This window comes from Peromyscus maniculatus, chromosome 12, assembly GCF_049852395.1.
Source record: "Peromyscus maniculatus bairdii isolate BWxNUB_F1_BW_parent chromosome 12, HU_Pman_BW_mat_3.1, whole genome shotgun sequence".
In the NCBI taxonomy this organism is placed as follows: Eukaryota; Metazoa; Chordata; class Mammalia; order Rodentia; family Cricetidae; genus Peromyscus; species Peromyscus maniculatus.
Window position 1 is genome coordinate 61,441,906 of NC_134863.1, and position 6,782 is coordinate 61,448,687.

The 6,782-nt window shown below is 38.2% G+C and overlaps 1 pseudogene across 1 annotated transcript; it reads right to left on the reverse strand.

Moving 5' to 3' along the window:
- Positions 1 to 292: 292 nt before the first annotated feature.
- On the reverse strand, positions 293 to 4,202 carry LOC102924777 (CCR4-NOT transcription complex subunit 1 pseudogene; annotated as a pseudogene). The gene has a single exon (XR_013043619.1). The product of XR_013043619.1 is annotated as a CCR4-NOT transcription complex subunit 1 pseudogene (transcript).
- Positions 4,203 to 6,782: the final 2,580 nt, after the last annotated feature.

A 6,782-nucleotide genomic window follows, 5' to 3' on the forward strand; every position in this document is an offset into this window, starting at 1 on the left:
CTGAAAGAATGCAAACCAAAGTGTGTACAGATTCTTATGGTCTTTTTATCAGATAGCTTAGAAACTTAAAGAAAAAATATTTTGCCAAGATAAACTTATTTTTCCATATGAATCTCCTGATATTATTGTGAAAATTCAACTGTGTTTCATCAAGTATAACATTGTGTTGTATTGATGTACAGAATATTAAAAATCAACATGTTTGCTAATAAATTTAAGCTATAGTGACTCATGATACCACAATTAGAATACAATTCAATAAAATAGTATTTTCAAGGCAGAAAATATGCATGACAGAAAAAATTTAGTATTTTCAATGACTTAAATTTGAGATTACAATATGATTTCCCCCTTTATTTACCTCCTTCAAACACACTAATATGCACACTCTTACATCTTTTTTTTTCTCTTTCATATATTTACACAAGTTCAAAATGATATTCACAGCATCTTCTAAATTTTGGCCAAGAGTCAAAAAAAATGCATTTAAACTTTGGAACTTGCCCATATAGACAGGAGGCCAACCCCAGCAATTGATGGGGCCGACACCCAAGAACCAAAGGGCTGGGAAAGTCAGGAGGAGTTGAAAGGACTCTTCAGTTTATCATCTTGGTTCAGTGGGACCAAGGCTGCCGTCTCCGGGGAGGGCTACAGTTCATCTAACTGGCTCCAGTCCCTTCCATCACTTGCTGAGCCTGCTTCTGTCCCATGCAGCACTGTGCAACAGACTGGAACAACTTTTCAATCTCTGGGGCACAGTGTACAAACTCATGGTTCCAGAACTTAAATGCTGGGTTTTTAATCAGCTCAATGAAGGTGATAAGAAGACCCCAAGGATGCGGCCTATTTACAATCAACCGTTCCAAGAGAACCCTTGTGATCTGTTCCTGGATTGCCTCGGTGTTTGCCTCGGCGAACAGGTAGAGCATGGTGCAGCTGAAGTAGTGGGTGTGGCTGTTGGGGTACCGCAGCTGGTTTGCAATGGCATTTAAGAAGAGATACCGGCCCTCAGTGTCTAAGTCCACAGCCAGATTCTGGAAGATGTCCATGTGTGCCGAGTGGGTGATGGTGCTCATTGATGGCGTGCTGCCCTTGTTGTGGATGTGTGCGATTGCCTGAGTCCCTACATAGAGCACCAGTGCATTGATAAGCTGGAGGTTGTAGCGATTGCCAGGTTCGTTAGATACCTGTAGGTTACTGCGAAGATCCGACAGAAAAGTGACAGGAGATCGAGTTTTAAGATATGAATCCAAATCCTTTTTGAACTGAGGTGGCATCACTCCAGTGAAATTGGTGAGGATTCGAGGTGCAACGTTAATTTCACTCAACATGTCCACCTTCAGATTAGGAGTGAATGGGTCTGGGAGCCTCATATTTCTTGGGAAGGCACTCAGGATCAAATTTCTTAACTGGATACAATTAGGAGGGATCACATCACAGAACCCATAATGGTAATCACAAAGGAACTCTGGGAAATCATGCAAAAGAACTAGCAGCACTCTTAGAGTACCCTTCTGCTGTGGCGTATGTGCCAACATTCTTGCAATAAAGATCCGATGGGAGATCAACTCAAGCCAAGCATATACAAAGCCAGGAGCTTTGGTAGGCCTTAAGATGTGGAATGTATTGCAGAAAGCTGTAAGAGTCTGGAAATTAATGGTTTCCAACACATGCTCAGGTGCATTGAGCTCCAACAGCAGCATAATAAAAATCCTATGGTAGGGAAGCTGCTGAAATTCACTCTGCCGCACATCATGATCCTGTAGGAGAACTCCCACTACTATACCGAGGACCTTGTTCAGCAGATTGATCTTTGTGACAGTGTTGGTGGCCTCCCCAGAGTGCTTCACCAACAGTGCAATGAGGCGGACAAAGACATCGAGGTTGTGATAGCACTTGGCTCGGATCATGGTGGGATTGGCAGCAGGATTGTGCTGCTGCTCGGCTTGAGCACGGTAACTGATTTCAACACACATTTCAGTGCAAAGATGAAAAAACCTTGTTATGAGGTCATCGGTCTTAAGTATTCCTTGTTGGTGCATCTGTCCAACAAACGCAGAGAAAGCTTTGGTACTGTCACGGCCAGCTGCTGCTGAATGGTATAGATTCACCCATTCCCTCAGAAGATACTCTGCCTTCTCCCTCAGGCCTGGAGGGTCATCATATTCTGAGGCTTGAGAGATCCCAGAATGCATCATAAAGTTAGGGCCTCCATGAGCACGATCAATCATTGTTTCATAGTTGGATCGCACTACTTCCATCAGCTGGGGTAATCCTTCTGGAGCATTGCCTCTGGAATGAGCATTTATCCTCATGAGGGTTTCAATGGTATGGAAGAGATATGCCTCAGTAATATGGGCAACACTCCTTTCATCCACCAGCAGAATTTTTACCAATTGCATAGCAAATGCCACGGCCATGTAGTTTAAGCCATTCTCCATTGACTGAGCGAGATGAAGATCATACTGCTGCATGTTAACCAAATGATTTCGAATTAACAACTCCACAGCTTCTACATTATATTTATATTCATCTCGACATTCAATTAGGCACCTTGTGATCTGTTTGTTGCACCATGGTGATCCGTATGCCCTGCCATCCTGCAAAGCTTTTAGTACCAAGAGGTGGCATTCCCTGTATCGCAGCAATAGGTCAGCATCAGCACCACTTGTGGCATCTAATAAACCCTCTACAGCCTTCTGCAGCAATCCAAGAGCAGCTATCGCATCTCGAGAATTCCGAGACAACACTACAACCTCCAAAAGACTTCGTAGAGCTTGGGCTTGAGGATTCATGGCCAAAGTTGGTGGAATGGCATGTAGGTGCTGCTCCAGCTCTGTAATACACTTATCATAAATCTGAGCTACATCATCTGTTGCCCAAGCTTGTTTCATGGGCTGAGCTAAAAATCCTGTAGGCTGACTTAAGTCATTTGTAGGTAAGAAGCCAGGCACATTTCGTGCAAACTCTTCATAAACGGCTAGCTGCTTTGGGTCCACACCGCCAACTTTCAGCCTGATTTGTTCTGGCATCCGTTCCGCTTGATATGTTAACACAACAGGATCACAGTATCTCCGTCCCTCTTGCCGAGCATGTTTTCTCAGCTCAAATTCAGTTGCCAACCTCTTGTCTATCTCAGGGCCTGCTTTCTCCACTGCAGTCTTCTGAATAAAACAACAAGCTAATTCACAATTGTCCTGAGCTAACTGAGCAGCAGCCTGATCCATCATTTCCCTTTGTTGTGGGGATGCAGTACGAAGGGCTGAGGCAAAACTGTTTTTTAGGTTGGTAGATATGCTCATCAGTAAAGGCTCCCTGCAAGTAATCATAGCCATTCCAGCCGTCAAGTTCCGCATCATGTGATGAGCTGCTATTCGCATTCTAGATTCCTCAGAATCCAGGGCAAAATCCTTTCGGACTATCTGTTCACAAGTCGTCATGGCAATCTTAATTGACCGATCTACCACAGGATGGACCAGCTCCTGGACAGCCCGTTCAATTGCTTGCCGCACACACTGCTTCAACTGTGGGTGAGCCTGAAACAAAGGGATTGTAGGGTTTAGAGTAATGTGTGGTGCCAGGCCTGCAAGAGAATAGACATTGATGTCGTGGTAGCTGTACTGAGGCTGTGGTGGAACTGTGGCTGTACACGTAGTACTGGTAGCTGGTGTTGTTGAAGTTGTTGTTGTCGTGATTGCAGGAAGCTCGTCTGGCTGTTTGACATCTTTCTTTGGAGCAGAGAGTTGTTCATCCAAGTTCTTCAGGCGATCTTTATCTTTCAGCAGGTTTCCAGGTTTGAGCTCATTGATGTCTAATGCAAGGTTCTTACAGAGCACCTCAGTTTCAAACTTCAAGTTTAACTTTAAGTCATGTTCCTGGTGCAGCTCAGCCAATACATTCATAATTGCCATTGTCCAGGGGTTTGGTGGTCTAAAAACCAGACTACGAATGCTGGACTCTAGAACTTTGGCAACAAAGGGCACTACGTAAAGCAACTCTTGTTGTCCTTTAACGTAAGCCTCTAGCAGCAAAGATTTCACATCCAAGTCCGTGTGCAAGATGGGCTTATTTTTAGCTAATGTGATCATTCCCAGGCAATGTCCCAAATTCTTCAGCAAAGAACGATCTGAGAAATTGGCCGCAGCTTTATCAGAGGTCAGCAGCACCTTAATGTTTCTGTAGGTCTCATTCAGAACACTCATACATCTTTATGTCCTCATTTTTTTTACAATAGCCACAGATTAACAACACATTTCAATATTATTCAGACTTAAATCAACATAAAAATAATAAATATAAATGTCAGGCTCACAGTAACTTGGCAGAAAAACCTTAAAACTTAGAGAAATCAGTAATCTAAAATGTGTTGCCTCAAGTTCAATTTTGTGAGGCACATCTGAAATCTCAGTATTAATGTGGCTGAGTCAAGAAAAAAATTCACTAGTTCAGGGTCAGCATAGACTACATAGGAAATATCAATTTAATAATCTGTGTGATATTTCGTGACGCTTCCAGAATTACATTCCCGTATGTGTGAATTGCGATGATGACCTCTAAAGTAAACATTGACAATAGCAACCTAAAGAGTGCCTCTGATTCCATAGTAATAGCTATGAAAAAAATCATCTAATATTAAGTAACTAGTTACTCATAGGAAACTCATAAAATTTAAGGAGTATTTTTTAACTACTTGACAATATTTGAAATATGAAAGTGAAAATTTTCTTTATCATCTGTCCATTTGATGATATTTCATACATGACAAATCTTCACAGAATATAAGCTTGGCAATTCATATTTCCAGTGAAGAAAACTTAGTTTATATCATTGTATTTAATTATTTTTTCCTTTCTTAATTAACCTTTTGGCTGATACCACTTAAATAAATTAATTGAAAATATATGAGTGGAAAAATATTATTTTCTTAGAATTTTATGGCATTCTATGATTATGCATGCTCAAATATAATCCTCATTTTAAATGGATGTTTTATGTTGATTGGCTTAAAATTTTTTCTTATTCATTTTGATTCATTATTTACATACATCATCAATGGAATTGATTAAAATATATTTTGGACTCTTCCAGGTAAATGTAGTAATACTTCTGTATTTCACTTCATGCAAACAAAGAAAATGAAAGTTGTTTTCAATCATATCATGAAATTGTACGAGGAAGAAATAACTGTAGCATTTCTTTTCATAAATGAACACTTCTTTTTGTAAGTGTATGTGTGTCTACATAGACCATACTCTAGTTGAAGATGTATTCAGAGGCAGTCTCTTGGCATATTTTAATCATGCAACTGGATAATGTCACTTCAGTAAAGAAGATATCCATTGTCTACCAAGGTAGAAAAGTAAGTGAAAATGTTGATGGAAAAAATTACAGTTATTTGATCTCAATTCTGTTTTGGAAAAAATATTACTGTCACTCATAAGAAAAAATTATTTTCTGAGTTTTTGAGTCATCGAAAGACAGAACAGGGAAAAGAAGCAACTTTTTGTACCACAATGTTGTATTCTAATTAAAATTTAGATTTGTATTTTTATACTTCTCTGTAAACAGTTTTTATGGGTAGCAATATGTTAAGACTTGATAAAGTTTAATAACAAAGAAAATAAAATAAACTGCATTGACTACACAGTAAAAAATGTAATTTCTTAGTTTAATCCTACTGTTTGATATATAAATGCAATGTATGTTTAAAGATAATATTTAATCGAATACTCAGAATCATTTTATTTCCATATATCTATTTATGCAATATCATAGTAGAATTTTAATTTAGAGAATATAAGTTTTAACAATTTTTACTGTTCTATTGAGCATTATTATTTTTAAAGTATGTTCTTTCTACATCACTCATGTGAATAAATGTCTCTGAATTACAAATTTACATCTTGTGTTAAGACTGCCTGATTCTCTGTCTTCAACTATACTCAGAATTCTGAAAACAGAAATATATATATTTTACATGTTCTAAAACAGCTCTATCAGCTTGATAATTTTGAACTAAAATTCAAAACAACTGTAAAGTAGTCTTTGTTTAAACTACATAGCAATATTTCATAGATGAGCATAGAAGACTTTAAAGGAAGTCAAAAGCCTGTGTTAAAACTCAGATGTCATTCCAAAGATAAGTGATATCAACTTAGAATGTATTTATCTCTTTTGCATTTTTTAATAGCAAATGGGTATTTTCTATATTTTGTATAGAGGTATATTTCTGTATCCCATAGAAAAGGGTCATTTTGTGCAGTAGCTGTGCATATAATTTTATAAATGGTAGACAGTCAGAAGCCCTCAATAGCCCCACTTATTTCATTCTTTTATTCAATTCCACACACTTAAGTGACACAAATTATTTGGCTTCATTTTTCTTTCTCTTTTATCCTTTTTTTTTTAGAAATATCTTAGAAACTAGTGTACAAAGTGCTTCAATTAGGTGAGAACACATTTATAGTTTTCTGCATGTGACTTTTAAGGTGAAGGAAGAAAATGAAGAAAGAAATGGCATTTAAAGAATAGATAGAATAAAATGCCCAAAATATTCAACTCACATTTTATCTCTTCCCAAAGCACTGGGGGTTATCAAATCCACAGTGTTTCATTAGTAGGCTGGAGTTTTACTAGGGGCAAGTTCCAGAGGCATGGATGGAGCTCATTTACATGGGATGATCTTGAGTAAGTGATCAGTATAAAAATGAGAATGAAGTTAAAATAAATTATATATTATAAATAGTAATATATTATGACTAAATGAGAGAAGTCAAAATAGC